Here is a 20,226-nt window from a genome sequence, read left to right as displayed (position 1 = left end):
GCGTGTACGAGTACTGTTCATCAAAGTTCTACCATCGTTCAAGACAGACTAATAGTGCTACGATTTGAGGGGGGATTACCCCCGTAGAGACCAGATTCGAACCCACTCCTTTTCCATACGATGTGGATTAGACGCACAAATGATTCTAAAATTATCTCAACAGGCTATAATAGGTGTCGACCTGATGAATCAAAAGATCCAGCATGTAACTAGCTATCAAAATGAAAGCACGCAAGAATCGAACATACCTTCTTCATAAGCACATCAAGACTACGACAAAGTTCTACTGAGTTATCGAAGCAAGACCTAACTAGAACGGTAAAAAACTTACCCAACAACCCCACTATGGAGCAGATGGGACCGCCCTCTTCGCAGTTAAAATCTATTAACGTACATATCCAACCTATGTCTCAAACAAGCTTTTGTACAGGCGTGGAAAGGGTACCTTGCAAAACTACTTCCCAAAAATTAAACATCCTACCAGTCTTAAATTTATCACACGTCACCATACTTTCATTCAATCATTGAAGGCAAAGCAACCGTTACAAACTATCTGACCAATTCCCTTTCATATTCAGAATGCTCTTCATAATAAAAAAAAATAACTTGATGTTGTTCACTTTCAATAGACTTGACACAAGAAGTGTGCAATGTCTTACAAACTCATTTTAACGTTTGTATGGATCTATGTATGAGTGTCTAATGTAAAGAGGCACCAGGAACGTCATTCAACTCAACTGTGATTATCTGTGGAGATACAGACTGTACAAATAGGCCAATGTGTGAATTGTACGTTGTTTGTGTGGATTGTGTAGTGTTATGTTGTTTGGCCTCTTATTCACCAAGCAGAGATCACCAGGAAGGCTGCCTCCCAATGCAAGTCCCTGGCATAAAGTGCCGGGCCGAAACTAACACTGTCTGCGAGTATCCTGCACCCACTGGAGAAGTTAAAAATCAAATATAATGTCGTTGAAGCAATTACATCACATTAAGATCAATATTAAAAATCGCCTATGGTATCAACTGTGCCAAGGAAAAAGTTCGCACAATTACTTGTGATGCAAGAGGAGATAGAAATGTAAAATATGATAAAGCTCCATAAAGAGTCTACACACGTCCAATTGACTATATAGTACAGAGAATTTCAATAATCATAAGCTGATTGTCAACATTGCGATGTGAAACATGAAAACGTTTAACGAATCTTTTTAACCTTTAACGAAATCTAAAATTTTTAATACATTCCAAGTTGCTGTTTCGGGGTTTTAGGCGCATTTGTATATGTTACAAATTCGACCACAGAACACGCGCAGTTTGTAAACTGTGCATGTTCTGTGGTGGTTGAATTTCTGGACGAAAAACCGAGTTTCTGGTAGAAAATAACCATGACACATTGTGAAAAAGGCCCATAAATATTCCTCGCATCACTGACGGAATCCAAACTCAGGTCTTTTCCACCTAGTGACCAATTGTGCCACCTGCCGAGGACCACAACTACTGTTTATGGAAAAATTCTTCTTAATCTGAAAGCATCATGTGAAGTACTTCAAGGTGGGTGTTCCATATAGATTCTTCTTCGTAGCGGCCCTAGAACCTTCATGATGGCAAACGACGAATACATCACATAAGCAATCCAAAACTGCAACGAATTTCATAACATCTGGCAGACCTCCAGCGGTTAGCCCAGTGGTTACCATCGCGTTCCTTCTTTACCGTGGTAAAAGTCTGGATTCGAATCCTGTCTCGACAGGAGGAACGATTATTCGCTTTTGCACAACGTAGACAAGTTAGTCGGTCAATATTGCATGGTCTTATTTCCGAAGCTCTGGTTTTACGTCTAGCAAACAACATACTGACGCGCGTCATAGTCTTAGTTGCTTTTGGCACTTAACATCTACACAAGAGGGCAAACACAAAAGAAATTAATCTAGAAGCATCAGAATGGATAAAAAATCTAGACTTCTTTCTAAAATGGATTTACCCAAAAATAAACCCTAATAAAACCCTACAACTTTTGCAAATAAAACAAAGAAAAACGTTACCATCTGTATAAATGGTATGAACACAAAACGTTCCCTACTACAATGACTTGAGTCTTATCTAGGATATAGACCTAAACTTCTCTAAACGCTTGAAGGTAAATCTTTCTCCCCCATCTAATCTAAACTCTATCTAATGTCTAAATATGGGGTCATCAGATGGTTAAACAGAGCAAGGTGTTAGCTTTTCTTCAATCAAGATCAATACTCCATGCCAACCAGGACTCAAAGACATGGCAACATCTCATTTTGAAGCAAAACATCTCACTTCTCGTCAGCCTCATCACACTAAGAACAGAAATCATCCGTGACATCATTCATAATGATAGGTAAATACATCAGAAGCAAGTCTCTGTAAACATGGCTTCAGCTGATGCCTTGATAGGACGCTTCTCACCAATAGCTTGCATATTGCTAACAGCCTTGATTTCGATATGGATAAATTATGAACTAACAAGTAGTACAAACAATATAAACTACATCAAACGTACTCGGACACCCCCTTTCAATTCAGTGAAGGATGGCCAGCCTAAAGTCTAGTTGTAGAATCTACTAGACTACTGAATCCGATCGATTACCTCTGAGATATAGAGGGCGCGACCAATAATACGCCCCTCTTCTGCAAACTTCACTAAAGGAGGAATGGACACAAATTCCCGCTGTCTGCTGAAAAGCTCGAAAGGTTCCACGAAGGCCCAATGCTGTCACTAAGATTCAAGGTAGGTCTGCACCTTATTCATAATTTATTCATTAAAACTAATGCTTTTCCAAATGTGATAGTGTCGTATCCAAATACTTTTGGTGGGTTTGTATATATAATAAAGATATTAAGTGGAATACATATTTATGTGTTCTATTTGAAATTTAAAATAATAAATAAATAAAACGTCAAGTGCAAAGGGGAAGTAGCCACGGTCTGTATGTACTATAGCCTCGTAAATCTTAACTTATACTTTAATCTCTGTAATTCGCTGTTCACTTAAAGAGCGTGCTTGCAAGTTATGGCACTGACAATAAAACCATTGTGGAAACCGGTAATAAACATGCTTATGATTTCACATTTTCAAGTATATATTACCATAGCAAGGAAATAAATGCACAAAGATCTTAATGTAAGACTGTCGGTTAATTAAATACAGTACATATATTGAGGAACGAACTAACAAGCAAAACTGTGGAAGGATAAACATTTCCCTCCCGAATAAAATGTTGAACTTCCTTTAGATGCGTTCACTAAGCCTATTTAAGTTTACTTTCGGAATTTAAAAGAAAAAAATACATTTTAACTCAATGAATACACCAATTTTATAAACACAAATGCATGTGTTTGAATATAGGGAAAGATACAAGACACAGGAAGCTAAGCCTTAAAAAGTCACTGTCCTAACTACCTTAGGCCTCCTGCTTGCTCTCCCCCCTCCTTTCCTTCTTCCCTTCATCTCCCACGAGCCCGGGTTGAACGACACTGAACTTGCCTGACCACAGGCGCATTATGCCGATCAAGGTTACACAGTGCACACCGGAGGCTTCCACAAATCAGCTACACCAGACATTGAAATGATGCTACAAAACACACCAATCTGAAACTTTAAACCTACTGGGACGACCCATGACGTATCTCTCTCTCTCTCTCGATGCATTTCCTGCTTTTCTATAGAAAATATTAACCGATAAGAGCACAGATTCCGCGAAGGTTTTTATTTCCGCGTAATATTTGTTGAAACCATTCCATGCAGATATAAAGAAGGAAGCAACATGGAAGACTGGACCTTTAATTTCTTTGACCTTTCAAAAAAAAAAAAAAAAAAAAGGGCCGGGGCCGCTGTTAACGGTCTGTTCGAATTCTAGTACTTTTAATGCCAAAATTGCTGTCATTGCGGTGAACTATTGCAGAACCAGTGGAAATGCATCGGCGATCATCCTTGAATTTCTCTATACAAGCCACACAACGTGGAGTTTAAATTCGTTATGTGAACTGGAGTTCTTTAACAACATTAGTCACACAACGCATCATAACATGGGTTTAGACCCAAGAATAAAAAGAACTGTAAAGTAGGAAAACAGTTAGAAAGAGAGAAAAAATTATCCAGTACTACTTTTTTTTTCTATGGCTTTCTCCAAGTTGTATAAGGGTATTGCTCAACTGGTTATTACCCTCAGGTCTCTATTTCTCCAAGTTTTTTCACAAATATACTTCTTTGTATTGCTGTTTTTTAAGCATGTTAATTAGAAAGATTATACAGACTAGCACAGATATTAAATTAATTTGATATGTAAAATCCAGGGGTTGTGGAAGTCTAAGTCGGATAATAAAATCAAATACACATGCCCACCAGGTATTGTTTGTTTACATTTTTCGATGTTCTTGCAGGAAGACCCTTTGCTTTCTAAGGTGTTTACGAGTGCATTTAGGAATTTTTTATTTTGTGGATAATCGAGGATTTCGATTATCCGGGCCAATTTCTCATCCACCCCGATAATTAGGAGTCTACTGTAAGTAGAATGGTCCGCAATATATTCATACCAATCAAATAATGAACAATACTAGTTTTGTTTTGTTTTTTCAACGCAAATCGAAACCAGCATGTGGTAGAAATTTGTTGAAAAGAAAAAGGCGATTGGAGCTGTGATTAAAAGTCTGCAGAAAGAGAATTTAACACTCAGAATTTTATAGAAGTTCAACCATCACTTTAACATGGAACAAAACGATTTTGAGGAGTGGCTTTGTAGCTTCCTGTTTATACTTAAGGTATGTTCAGTGCATATGATGGACTCCTCGACATATACCAGAAAACCTTAAAGACAGGCACCATACCTGCCCAGTAACCTTTAACCGAACTCTGGAAATCTTATTACGTCAAACCAGTCTGTAAAATTAGAAACCTCAAGATTTCTAGGGTTTCTGTCCAACCTCTAACAAGGTGCTCCTTATTGAAAAAATTTTAAAACTTATACACTATTTCGCTCACAGTCCTGCACCAGAAATCCACGACCTCAAATCAAATCTCTTGGAACCTTCTTCAGAGCACAAAAAACCCTGAATGACAGGGCTCAATTGGACATTACCTTTTTCGATATTAAATCTGCTTTTGATAATGTCTCGATTCCTACACTTATATACATCTCAAAAGAATACTTCGAGATTTCAAATCCAATGATCAGCGTCATGGCATCTTTGCTACAATGTAGACAGCTAATTGTATCTAATAAAACCCACCAGAAAATCACCTATGCAATGAGGGGTTGCTCAAGGATGGGGTGTTGTTGACCGCCTCTTTTTACAGTTATTCTAGAACCATTCCTAATAATAAATAAATCCAAATTTAAACTCCTATGCTAATGATCTAAAATTCATCATTATTTCAAAACCCTAAACAGACTCAGACAATTAATAATGTTGAATCGGTATATAGATTCAATTGGTAACTGACTACCTACAGCTAGCTGCATTCCAAATAACATCCAAGTTATTGCTAACGGCGAGAGAATGAAATAAGTTTCATCCCACATAATCATGAAGCCGAACACCAAAAATACTTGTGCTGCATTCTTGGCCATCCGCCAAGAACTCCTAGGCTGCCTCAATATTAAATTGATCGATCAGTACATTGAGAAATGTCTCACACCTATATCTTTATGCGTCCAAATCTAGTCCTCTGCACCTGTCTCTCATCGTAAAAAATTCTAACCGTGGAATAACGGACTCTGTGGTGGCTGAACCGTTTGGGAGAGAGCCCATTCACCATCTCCAAATCGAGGGCTTAGTGTCAGACAACGTTAACTGCAAAATTGCATTTTTGTTTTGAGACAACTTTAGTTTAACTTTATACAATATCATGTCATAGCAATGTATTTCTCTAATAGTTTAGAAGTCGGCTTGGGCTGTAAGCACATTTCCGGTAAACCAAGACAATGTCCAATGACCTTTTCTTGGTTAATTACAATAACGTTTACTACAAAATGATTTTGTAGTTAATGTTGTCTGTTCTAGTCAATTTAGGTATGGGTTCCCTTGAAGCTCATTGGTCTCAATCCACAATCTCATTAAGCTGCAAACTTGCCGGATTGGCATCCTATCCATAGAAGATATCTCACCCCCACATAAAAAAAAAAATAAAAAATAGAAACCAGCATATTCGACACCCTTCACTCAGGAAGACATTCACAACGTAGACTCCTTAAGAGGGATGTTTCCAAGTAACACCATCCAGCATTTCAATACTTTACACATTAATCCAAAAAAGTTCAAAGAAAATAAAGCCTACAGATGACAAATTTTGGATCAAATTGCCAGAATTATCGTAAAAAGCGTGAGCTTAATTTGGAATTTTGCATGGCCTGTGGTATGAAAGTACCGTAAATTAAATTCAATATTTAAATTAATAAAGACTGAGAATTTCCTTAACATAATTTCATTACCTTGGCAACAACCCCAAGTGTATAATATGGTTACACCAGTACCTGCGAGTGGCCATTCACCGAACTCTGTAAATCTTATCACCTCAAACCATCTGTAAAATTAGAAACCCAACCTCAAGATTTCTAAAGATTTCTGTCTAACCTAAACAAGATACTCCTTATTGAAAGTTTTTAAACCATACACTGTTTTGCTCACAGACCAAAGTTTAAAATCAATTATTTAAACTATACAGTAACCATATTTGTGTATAGTTTAAATCAATGATTTAAACTGAAGTACGTACTTTTTTTTATTAGATCAACTAAAATTACTTCTGATGTGCATTCAATTCTTATTTGAATTCCTCATTAATGTATCACCGCAGTATCGAAATTATGCCCGATACAAAAAAAAAAAAAAATACTGGCCCACTGTATAAAACAGTTCACTTTCTAATGCAATGTTTTTAATTTATTAATTAGCTTCAAGGGAGGTAACTAGCGAGCAATCTTTGTTAACATCCGGGACCGACTTCGCACTTTTCTCATTGAGTAGGGTCGTTACCTTACTCGATGTGATGATTAAGGCATTCGTCACACAAGATCTACCCAATGTAAAACCATTCCAAGCATTTCCTTCAAGCGATGTCTGGTATTTCATCCTTTGTTAAACCCCTCCCATTATATTTTCAATTATTCGCATGAGACCGCACACTCCACAGTTGAATACTACTAAACTCCTGCCCCCACCCTTGTTTGGGGCAACACCCATTAGCCGACTTCCCGGTTTAGGGGGAATTCCCCCTTAGTTGCAGACAGTTTCTTAATCATCAGCACAACTACAATATCCCTATAGAATCTGAAAGAAATCATGAATCACTGCGGTAAGACTGCAAATATATTAAGAGATCAATAACAAGATTTGCTCGTAGGAAACAAAGAATCTTTAGGGGAGAGGAAGAGTTAAAGAACCCTTGACAGGGGAAGATGTTCGCCATTTTTTCACTGGCATAATTAATGTTCATATAATTTTAATAAATGAGTACTTCATAAAGGTGGTTATATACTTTACTTTTGATACCTAATGGTACCAATCTCCTGAGCTAGATTGTCCACAGATATCTCCAACGAACACGCTATAAATTCTAATTAGAAGACCAAAGAAGTAATTCGTGAGTGTTTGGCGCCAACTATTAAACCCCTAGAAACAATGGTCACCAGGTGGGGTGGGCGTAACCTACAACTAGTGTGTCTGTCACTTCGGTACAGTGCGTTTCATTTCAGTGAGCCTACACCTTCAGCGTCCTTCCATGCATTCCATGTACAGCCTGGTTGTCAAGGTTACCACAAAAGGGCCACCTCCGCTTTGCTACCAGTACTGCTAGGAGCCCAAGTACGGACAAAATAAACATAAGCTGACACAGCCAACAAAAAATGTTACGCAATCAGAAAAATAGCTCTTTAGGACCGGGCATTAGTCTATAAAAAAGTAGGTCGCACTTATCAAATTGCTAAATAAACTATAAACCGTACTGGCGACAGGGGTCGTGGGAACACCTGCAGAGATTAAATAAATCGATGACAAGCTCCTATTAAACTAACCCAGAAGGAATATCTAAAGTTGATCTGACAGCTTCTGATAGTAGTCTTACAATATAAACACAAAAACTGATTCTGCCCATAGAAAATAATCAGCTATACTTACTGGCATTTATTTCATATCGGTGTTCACAGTCATAATAGGTTATTATAAAAATGTTTATCGCTTTGGGAGAGTTACAAAAATTATACCTGGTCTGTGTGGCCTAAATATTTCGACAGTTAATAGATCATTTTATATCTGTGTCGCAAATTGAAGCAGAGAAACTTCAAAATCATATTAGGAATTGAAAGATGTTTCGTACAGATAAGGTGCTTAGGGGATTGAGTGCGTGCTACGCTACAAATATGGGTCTTCTGATAGGAGCGTTATAACAAAGTCGTAACCACCATCTGCCAAAGAGGCGCACGCAAAGTTTAATAAAAACACCATGTCAAAAAAATTTATCCTCCTTAAAAGTACAGACTGACAGGCTAAGGGAAAAAGTAAACAAGTTAGTTAATGTACGCAGTGCGTTATATTTCAGACGCGTTAGCAAATAGTAATAATTCATAGCTTACAACAAGAAAAAATAACTATCAAAAAGCGACGACTTTTATGCGCCAAACGACAAAATTTCGTTTCTGCGCATCCGCCACATTGCCCATTACTACCATCATTAAACATGTCTAGTGCGTCAGCTACAATATACAGGATATGGATGACCTATGTAATATGTATGAAGAAAAATAATTATCAGATTTCTACTGGTCGGATTTTAATTAAATTTGGAATGGCTCAACAAATTTTTCTAAAAGCCCCAAATATAACTCATTAAAATCCGTCCACTGGGATTATAGTTGTTAATGCGGACGAACGGACACTGGGGAAGACAATAGACGCATTATGCATATATGATAACGAACCTAAAAATGAGCAAAGCACGCATCTTTATTTAATGTGGAAAACTCGGAATATATCAGTATGGCCCGCTTCCCTCTGTCGATGAAGATAATCTTCAGTGACATAACTCACCATGGCTGAGTTATTTCAGTTCAGCCTCAAGGAAGAATTGCATGTTTCCCACAGTCCAGGAAATTCCGGTTTTTCATCCAGAAAACAAGAAATCGAGCACAGAAAAGACGTTAAAGTCCAAACCCAACCAATGTACACTTCATCTGCATAAAGTAATCATGGTTTGATCATAATTTCATTGCGTGTAACAATAAATAAAGAACAGAAAAATTCCTCTTTATACACTAAAAAGAGCTTACAACTATCGTGATTTACAGCTGCCAAACACGCTGCTCACCATCAACAATCAACTGCGTATTTCGTGATGTCGTGTAGATTCAAACACGCGAAGGAGGGACACTATACCTATACACTGACCACTAGGCCAAAACACTCACGCAAAATATCACATTTCTTAGAGTACCTGCTATAGTGGTTTTACCGTCTTTCAACAGCTGACAAATTAAAATATTCCAAAGGGGATGGTTATAAGGAGTTTTCCTATTAATTTACACCCACGTTTTCCGGCGAGGTTTCCGGTTAAGTGCTTACAGTTAGTGATTTGATAGTGATAAGACAAGTGCATGGCATAAGTCACAAGTGGTAGGCCAAAGGATCACACGTTTACACACAATAACAAGCATAGTTGAAAACACCACCAAAATGGTTGTATTACAACAGCCAGTTTCGCATCAAAGTCGTGATCCTCGTGGCTCCGCATTCTAATTTCCCCTCACAACGAAGTAGTATTACGGGTCTAGAGACCCAACCTTCGTTCCTTGGGAGTGAGTAACTCACAAACTAATCGCACGCGTAAATAGTTTCCCAATGAACAAATATTCTTAAATATGCAAGAAAACGGGATGTACAGAATGTAATTTGCCTGGGACAAGCGAATTATTGTTTATAACGTGTTTTTCCTGTTATATTTTGAGGTGGCATGTTTTTAAAAAAGAAAAGGATGAGCAACGGCTCAACCCCAATTCGTTCCCTTAACATTATTTTTACAAGGCCATTTGCTAGTGGAATTTCCACACAATTTGGGAGCGCCATAACTATTCAACGGGGTAAAAGCATCTTTCACAACACTCAAATCAGAAATCTTTTTTAGAACCATAAAGAAAGCAAAACCTTATACAGATTGTGAGTCACTCCAAGGTCATAATTTCAAGATTATCTTTAATAGCGTCTACTGGATTTCATCCATTTACTCGGTGACCTTGAAGAAATGAAACACATACGCCGGTACAAAAATACATAAATGCATTAGTGCATATAATCTCCACTGCAAAGCAGTTTCCTTGCGTAAGCGTAAAGTGGTATAATTAAAGACGGATTGTGCACTTAAAAGTGAGTAAAGGATTGTGATATTGATGACGAAGTACTGTACAGTATGTCGGTTTTGCAATGTCAAAAACCGCATGCTGACATTACCTTTTGCGCAACACGAAGAGACAGTTACGTTTACTTCCTTAAGCGGGGCAAAGAAATGAAACATTTTCTTGGTGGTATTAAAGACTAAAAATGGAAAAACGATGGACAAGGACATCGTTTTCCGACTGTCGCATCTTTTGTTGCCATAGTAACGCAGACGGATAATTGGGAAAGTAAACAATCACTTTTACAGTACTCAGAACCTGTTACCATGAAAACGCCTAGCGTGACCTGTCCCCATAGCAAAGCACGCCCTCTGAAGGTATATATTAAAATATAAAGAAACAAAAGTGTACTTGACATGAAGTACACTTTTGCCTCTACTTTTTATGGAATATTTGGTTCACTTAGATTGAACGTTTCAAATGCAATACCCCCATAAAATCTGGAGTAATTTAATTAGACAGCTAGCGAAATAGTAGTAGTGGTGATAAAACTAGAAGAAAAACGAGAGAAAAAACTATTTCACACATCCATTCCCTCTAAATGTTTGTCCAGTTCCTCCTTGAATTTATTTAAGCTATCAACTTCCACGTCAGATGGAAGTTTGTACCAGCAATCAACTAACCACTGGCTAAAGGCAAATTTCCGCACACCTATTCTGTAACTGTCTTTCCTCAACTTGAATTTATGCCCCCTCAGGTTCGTAATCTGAGCAAAAGGAAGAATCCCATCAGAATTGAGCCTGCTCAAACCATTCAAGGCCTTAATGCACCTCAATCAGATTACCTCGCAGGTGTCTAGTCTCCAGACGCTGTAATTTGCAGAACGTAAGCCTTTCTTGGTAAGTGCACCCCTTTGTTCCTCTCACCAAACTTGTTGCCCTTCTCTGTACCCGTTCTAGAAACTCTAGATCCTTCCTAAAAGGAGGCCTCCAGACCTGTACGCAGTACTCAAGGTGTTGCCTGACCAAGGGGATAACCACCTCTTTATCCCTGCTAGCAAAATTCCTGTATATCATTGACAAGACCACATGATCTGCTCTGGCATCCTGTCTGCACTGCTCAGAAAAATTCCTGTATTCTCTTTCATTAAAAGCAAACCCCCCCCCCCCCCTCCACATTCTGAAATTGCTAGTCAGTTAAAAACAAACTGCAATGGCAAACACGTGTATACAAATAATTTATATCTCTATGCTATAAATTATGTTTAATTAAATGACTATTAATTTTAAATTTTTCTTAAACAAAAGAAATAGAAAAATATTAACAAAGTTTAAAATTGTGCTTGATTTCTTTCCATCATGCGTGAAGCATCCAAAATGTCTACGAAGTTTATTAAAGGAAGTATATCGTAAAACTGAAAAACACCAATAAAAGCAAGAGTTTCTTGAAAGAGGCTTGGATGACAAGTCGAAAACGAGAGGACAATGCCAAGAATGACACAAGACACTAAAGTTTATGGTAACCTACTTTTTCACCCAGATAACATCTGTCCCCGTCCACTTCAGGAGTCGGATGACCAAATATGGTAAACCATGGATATGAAAAAATAAAAGCACACTGTTCTTGTACCCGTCAGTCGACCCTTTTTTCTGATTACGCTCCCGGTACTTTTTAATGAATTTCAACATTCTTCCAGAAACAGGCAAGAACGAAACCCTTCGGAAAATAAAAGCGGTGTTAAGAATCTTTCAGATTCATTGAGTCACATTTCAGAAATTTTTGACTTTGATGTTAAAATTGGACTAAATATTACAGTTTTCAGATGGTACGATTTGTAAATTTAAATTTTGCCTACTGAACTTTTACATTCCTTTCAAAAGTACACCGATGACTAGGAAAGACTTTACCATCGAGAAAAACAATTAGTAAGCACGAACTAAAAATCTTAAAATCAAAACGATAGTACTTAGTCCAGTTTTAACGCCAAATTTCAATATTTCGGCCCAAATATGACAAAAGGTTCAGGCGAAAACTAGCCTAAAATTAATAGTAAGCGATATAGACGCGGTTGCTTTTAATTGAAACACTGTATATATTTCCAAAATGATCCACTTCTATTTTACAATTCCTACGTTTTGATCCTTGCAACAAAAGGGCTTATGACGTTCGCTCTTATATAACATTGGTTACGTGCGTGCCTTTCTTCTTCTTCGTGGAATAACGTGAGCAAGGACGAGTTGGTGCTACTGGAAACTAATACTGTGACGCTTATATCCGATTTCACAAACCCATACGTTATTCTATTCACTGGAAATGAAGACGGTGGTATTGTGTGACTGTTTTAATATTTCAAATATTCAGGTCTGAAAAAAATTTCGCTCTGTTGGTTAAATTCAGAGAACCACAACCTGCAACGAGGAGAGGGTATGTGGCTTCGTTCACCATCCGCGGCCAGCATAATTTTACTACTACATTCGTTTACACACTAATGGACGTCTTTATCACAAAACACATTTATTGCTTAGATTTAGCAACAGAGCTCAATAATCTGAGCTATTAAACCTGTTACTTGCTCAACTTTTCCTGGATAACAGATACCCAAAGCTGGATCCGAAACGTCGACAAGACTGCAATATTATTTAGTATATTGGGCTTACCCAATATAAACTTTCTCCAAGGTAGGAAATAGATTTAATTCTTTTGTCTAATTTCTACTTCTGGGACTCGATAACTCTTTAAAATAATTGGAAGAGGAGGGGGTTGATTGTGCATCATTGTGCGGTAATGAATTGATTGAGACTACACTATTATATCACGTGGTAAACTTAAGTAATTTATTACTTAAATCTATGATAAACGACGCCAATCCACAGTCAAGATGTGTCCAATCTTGATTTTAGTAGCGTGAAACTGTGGCTAAGCATGGCCTGTACAATAACCAGATCCCCATGGCCTGTACAATCACCAGACTATTCAGCCACTGTGGACATATTTGGAGAAGAGAGTGAGAAGCAGATTCTCCTCCACCTTCATCACTCAAGGAGCTTGAAACGTTTCTCCATGAAGAATGGAGAATTTATTTGAATGTATTCTGCATAGAATACAGGCTATTTTAAAAACAAATGGTGACCCAACACCATATTAGTGCATACCTGTAACTTTTATCACAGGTGTTTCCATTATTTTGACTGTACCGTGTATTTTAGCTTGTCTTTGCATTAAAGTATTGGAACAAACTAACCTAGCTACTGGTACGCAGATTTAAAGTATGTACTGACTTGAATTTGGATTTTTCTCCCATCTGGAAACATCAGTTTAGACCACATTTAAATCAGTGGGGAAGAACATATATGAGACAAATAGCCTATATGGCATTTATTGTATGAATAATTATTTTTTCGCGGTAGGATAAATCGCATTCGTATTTACAATTTATAAATAAATTAAAACAGTACTTATATGGTTTTAATTTGTTTTATTTATAAATTATTCTAAACGAAGTTTTCTTCCTAATAATCAATAGTGTATAATTATTATAAACAAATTAAAGAATAAAAATAATATATACAAACAAACATCCTATACAAAACTCTAAAGTTTTTATGAGTTTAGTAATTGTAGATGCAACTCACGTTGAAAAATCCTTCTTGAATCCTAACTAAACATGTTAATCCTTTCGTGTCCATTCAACTCATCAGATAAAATCAATTCACACTTGCTCCATCTCTCAGAGGGCATCCCAAATACATTAACCTTAAACACTATCTTATAAGTATCACTAAATTCCGATTTAATTAAGAAATTTAATACCTCGTGCAAACTTGGGAACCAAAGATGAGAGAGAGAGCGGTCTCAGTCTAAAAAAATTAACCTATGTTAGGCGAAGTTCATCTCTGCTAAGAGTGAACACTTATTCTGAGCTAATCACGAGAAATTAGATTGAACAAGGCATTACGTGTAAGGATTCCAACCACTCGCCAGTGGTCCAAAACTCATGAGCCCATGCGATCAGGAAAAGTGAAAAAGGAAACCACAGCTGCCAAGTTTTATATTTAGTGAGTAAAATATCAGTCACGTGCTCAGAGGCGTCAAGGGCTAATGCGGACCCGGGTGCAAAGCGCACGATGTACCCCCCCCCCCACCACCGGTGTTTATATGTATTCGTGTAAGTATGCCCAAATATAGAAGGGTTTAAAAGCAACAAAGGCAACTCTAACACAGAAGAACTCAATAAGATTAAAAACGTATTGGGTGTCGGCCAATATTGCCGTGGGAGAAAAATGTCCTTCCGTTTTATAAGTTAAGAATGGATTAACAAAATTTCAAAAAATTATACACTTAACTTCACACTACGCAGTTTTAAACAATTCCAGAAGTAGAAATTAGACAAAATACAAATCTATTTCTTACCAAAAGGCCCAATACACTAAGTAATATTGTAATCTTGTCGATGTTTCGGATCCAGCTATGGGTATCCGTTATCAAGAAAAAGTTGAACAGGTAACAGACCTCCAATTTTGATAAGCAAACAAACAAAGCTGGAGACCTGTTACTTGCTCAACTTTTCCTGGATAACAAATACCCAAAGCTGGATCCGAAACGTCGACAAGACTGCAATATTATTTAGTATATTGGGCTTACCCAATATAAACTCTCTCCAAGGTACGAAATAGATTTAAGTCTTTTGTCTAATTTCTACTTCTGGGACTCGATAACTATTTAAAACTACATAAATAACGTGAAACCAAATGTAGATTTTTCCCCCCGCAATTTTTGAGCATTTATCTCACGTAAAAGGTGTGATCAAAAAGTTCGGGGAAACATTTTATACCTTGAAATTATGGTGTAGAGTTGCGATTCGTCATAACGTGTTCAATGGCTCATCTAGACGTAGTAACGCATTTCCCATTTATCTGCAGTACAGTAGTCTGAATCAGGGCCAATTGAATAAAAGGCGTTTTATGTGTTTCTTCGCATGAATGATTTTGCTGAGTAGCGAATTTTCATATTTTGTATAAAATTGACGGGGGGGGGGTGCAACAGAAACCCAAGGAAGTATTAAAAAAAAAAAAAGGCTACGGAGAAGATGCTGTGCGTCGTTCGAAGACTTTTCAGTGGTCAGCAAAGGTTAAAGAAGGTTAATCGAAGGTCGATTCGATTGCTCATATTCGTGATCTGATCAGAAGTGATCAAAATTTAACTATCCGCTGTTGTTAGTGAGGCTGCTGACACACACTTTATTTCTTCTATCATTACTGGTGAAAAATCGTATGGTTGACCCAACTTGACCAGAAACAAATGCCAGGACCTCTCAATAGAAGATTCCGTCCACTCCAATGACCACAAAGAGGAAGTCAATCTCAATCCAATGTGAAGATCCCATTTCTTGACTCGCCAACATTGTTTATTATGAATTTGTTCCTCGTGGTGAAAGAGTGGACCAATAAGACTACAAGACAGTTCTACGCTACGGCGATAACGCAACGTTGTTTGGAGAAAACGAGGAAAATTGGTTTCGGCGAATAGACGCTTGCGTTAACAACGCCCCGACACTCAACAATTTCCATTCAAGGATTTCGTGCGAAGCACTCCACCACTTCAAATACCCCATCCGCATACACACAGGATTTAACTCGCTATTTTTTTTCTTCTTCTTCTTCTCTGTGCATGCGAGGCATGTATCCATATAAGTAATCAATGACTGGTTCCGGTATGAGCGGTTAGTCTTGGAAAGGGACGGGATGTTGCAATTTGAAGGAAAGCAAAGATCAAGTTTTCTATGCGTCTGGGAAAGACTGTTACGAACTCTTGTCATGATGAGGACAGCTTATGGATTGGCGGTGGGCGGGGTCACATCTCAGATTCGTGTCGAACAACGGTTGTGGTGCTTCAAAAAAGAAAAGAAAAAACTGCTGCTTCCATGCTCAACTGCCCGAGTTTACTGGAGATAACTCGGACTTCCAGCCTCTCTTGGTATAAACATATCACAAAATACTGCTTCCTCTGGCCGCCTCCGTAGCCAGGTGGGAAGGAGCAGCAGTGTGTAGCACACGCTTCTTGATTAGACCGGGGTTCGAGCCCGTCACCACCAAATACAGAGGATGCGGAAAGGTCAGGAAATGACCACCGCATATCCCGGAGCAATATGGCCTTAGTTGCTAATGCTCCTAAAAACCAAATAACAATAACAAACTGCTTCCTCTGATTCGGGGGGGGGGGGATTTTTTTTTTTTTTTTTTTCAATGAAGAGGAAGCTTCCTGAACCGACGTACAACTTCTGCAGCATTTTCATAATTTTGTAGGCAACTTGACAGTTTCAATCCTCGCCTTCATTGTAAGGCTCATGGTACTCTTCCAAAGTTCAAATTATTCTGAAACAACAACAAAAAAAATATTATAAACTATTTTTTAAATAACTTATACATATTTACACCAGCAGCTATTCAAAATAGTTTTCTTCCATATTGACCACCCCGTAGAAATCTCAAATCCGTCTCGCCATGGAATATTATGCCCCGAGGACTTCTCTGAAGTTCTATCCAAAAGAGAATCAATCTGGTTAATTAATGACCGCCTCTTACAAACGCTCTCCAATCTATCGCGTAGATGTTCAGTTTCCACTGCATACGTTTACTGCATCTATTTTCCATGGGTACTATTCTTCTGAACTGGCTTCTGTGACTCCATCTCTCTCTTCCAAACCAGTTCAAACATATGTCTGAATGAATGAACACCAATTAACTGTTCAACTTCAAATTCACACAACTAACCTTGCCTCATTTATCCCTCCTGCCTCTTTGGAACAATCTTCCTGGACACGTATTTCCTGAAAATTACAATCTACAGAAACTCAAATTGAATGTCAATAAGTATCTTTTTTCCTTCAATTCCAAAAACGGTACTATAAGTTCTACCTTACGTGTTAGTTGCTATATACACATGATACAAACTAATATAATTCTCCTCGCTTGGTCTCAAAAACGATATTCTGTAACAGCTATCCTGAGGATCGAATTCGACTCCGATGTTTTTTCTACGGCCCCAATATAAAACAACGTAGAGGAGCCGCCTTTTGTGAGCTCCTCTGACTGCTACGTATACTAATTGTCCCTCACTTTGCTGTAGTCGTGACTGAACATGGCAGCGGCCCTTGGAATTATGGGATGCTTGTCCGACCTCCAACAACACCTGCTTCTCGCACGTGTATCGGAAACTACTCGACACGCCATAAAATGAGATTTATGCAAAGCAAAACTGAAGTAACCTACATGGTCTACAGTGACCTGTCTTGTCCTTCCTTATATGCGGCTCGCCTTATACTTACAAAACAAACCAGTTTGTCGACGGGTCGTCGGGCTGTAACCAAGAGGAAGGCATACCACACAGAAGACGCAGTGCTACGACTTTAAGTAGACAAACAACACACGCTAGCCACCCAATTCTTCACTGAGCACCCTGACTAGAATGGTATGCAGTGAATTCCCCGTTCATTTAGAGAGAATTCAACAGACAACCTTTGCTGATTGTTCCACACAGAGGAGGTTCTTCAATTCTTATACAAAAGAGAAGACGGGCACTATCTGCAAGGAGTACTTTTCGTTTTTAAGCATGTTCCATTTCTTCAAAGAGGCATCCAGTGTTTCTATCCAATATCCTCCTAATGTAATAATACAAAACCAATATTTATAAATTACAATTTTTTTAACTGTTTTCTACGCAACAACTTTAAAGTTGAGATTTATTTTATAGGATTATAATAACTGCTGGATTTCTATTGGTCCGATTTTGATGAAATTTGGAATGGCTCAAAAAATATTTTTAAAAGAACAGATATAAATTTTCATGAAATTCTGTTTACAGGAAGTCTAGTTATTAGATGCACCGGAAAGAGGACAAGGTGGCTCCCCACTGAAAAACTTTATAGAAAAAAGAAACTCCTGGAACATGTGCAAGTATATATATGCAAACGCGCCTAAAAATGACTGGAACAGAAACCACTTTTTACGGGTCCAATATACCGGGACCCAAGGGGTTTTTGAAATACTACTGTTTCTATCCATATATGATTCACTTCTTACATATGTCAAAGCAATGAAACAACTATTTAGACTGTTTGTCTCAAAGAAATGAATTTCAAGATGGCCTTTAAAAAACAACACTTAAAAATTGAACATAAACTCTTAAGTTTATTTGTTGATAATTTTATGGTTTCTTCCCATTAAGAAACCAACTATTTAAACTAATTTTCTATGTTCAAGTTCCTCCTGGAACTTGGCGAATTATTTCAATGAAGAAGCATAATACTAGTTAATGGATGATAATCCAGAAAATCGAAAGTGAGCATGTGAACTTGAAGATGAGGGGGAGAAAAAATAATGAAGTTGTGAGTTACATTTTGCAATGCTGCAGCTTGGGGGTATTCGTTTAACGTGGTCTTGTTAGACAAAACCCTGTTGGCAATCGGTGACCCCTTTTGCACCTCTTGGTAGTCCGCTAATTTCATGGCACGGGTCCGCACTGGAGGTCACGACATAGATAAAGTCTGACATAACCTTATTAAAGGGCACATTTTTGAAGAGAAACTTGACGGGTTTCGCAAGTTAAATATCCTCTTATAAAATGTTACCAGGGATTTGGGGTTAGTCAAAAAAAAAATAATAAAACTATTAAAATCCATATTGATGTAACAACACTCTGATCTACCCGAATTAAACAACAGTAACAACAAAATTATTTACGTGTTCATTATTCTATAAAAAGATGGGGGGGAGAATAGTACCCCCCCATTTGTAGTATCTTGCAGTTCCGTTTCTACATCCGGATTACCTACACTTTTCCCTTTTCGTAATTATTTTCATGCAATTAGACACCATACAGAACTCGTTCATTTCTTTTCTTAGTCAAACGCCAAGTCAGGAAGATGCAGCGACTTGAGTGACCTCTTTAATCGGCAGTCACGTGAAGCGACGACACATGCCGAGCCACGTGCTAAAGTGTAACTCCCCGCTGTTTGCGCCATAATGAACTTTTCAGTAATGCGGTCGCTGTGTTGATCAGGAACCCAGCAGGAAAAGAGAATTCAACCTGTCAGGCAATAAAATAAAATAAAATAAATGATAATCTATTATCTAATCTATCAATTCGCTGAAGGATACTCAGATGGCTTCTTTACCTCAATAAGCAGAAAACCTGCTATTACTTGTCATTTCCATTAAGTGTAACAGCACCGAAATAAATTATCTTCTAAAAGGTAAAAAAAACACAAAAAGGTTTTTTTAATTAAAATTCTTTTCTAACAGTTTAAACTTACTTCTATCTCAACAGGGAAGTGCTCTTTGAAGTAGTGTAATACTGAGGCAACTCGTAAAGAGACCGCATTGTGATGATGCCAAGATCATCTCAAAAGGATACATAGTATGTTCAGTTATCCTTCAAACACACATTAGTTTTTCAATGGTGTCATGAACGGTGGTTATGAGGAAATATATAACGTGGTCCGAATCCCGTTTCATATTGTTTATCACTAACAGTGGCATACTAGAATGCATTATATGATGATTATTAGATGTCGGTTGTTAGGCCTACAATGTTTGTTACATATGAATCCCAAAGAGTGGTCAGTTATTATTTTTAGTTAATAAGAATAAAATAAAGGTATCGTTCCAGGTGAGTAACTGAAATCGAACCCGCACCCTAACTGCAGGGCATTTACAACCTCAACCAAGAACATTAAAGTTGCTTAACACCTAAGCAATATACATATAAAGTAAAAATTTATTTAATGTGTTATTGAAAAACATTATGGATGGATGTAAGAGTTTGAAATAAAACAGAGGATATACAAAGCAAATTTAGATCCTTTATTGTCTACATCGGT

General features: G+C 37.7%; 1 protein-coding gene across 3 annotated transcripts in view; it reads right to left on the bottom strand.

Moving 5' to 3' along the window:
* Positions 1 to 20,226, bottom strand: part of kst (spectrin beta chain, non-erythrocytic 5 kst) — a 593,342-nt gene that overhangs the window by 533,330 nt on the left and 39,786 nt on the right. The window contains exon 1 of one of the 3 annotated variants that reach the window (XM_090376666.1): positions 9,550 to 9,575. The exons of the other annotated variants lie outside the window; for them this stretch is intronic. The gene's annotated coding sequence lies outside the window, so the exon portion shown is untranslated. Of the gene's footprint in view, positions 1 to 9,549; positions 9,576 to 20,226 lie in introns of those variants that run through there. 3 annotated transcript variants of the gene reach the window in all.

Source organism: Mastigoproctus giganteus, chromosome 6, assembly GCF_048544385.1.
Source record: "Mastigoproctus giganteus isolate SK-2022 chromosome 6, ASM4854438v1, whole genome shotgun sequence".
Classification (NCBI taxonomy): Eukaryota; Metazoa; Arthropoda; class Arachnida; order Uropygi; family Thelyphonidae; genus Mastigoproctus; species Mastigoproctus giganteus.
The sequence above is the reverse complement of the archived record's forward strand: the minus strand, read 5'-3'. Positions and strand labels throughout refer to the sequence as shown.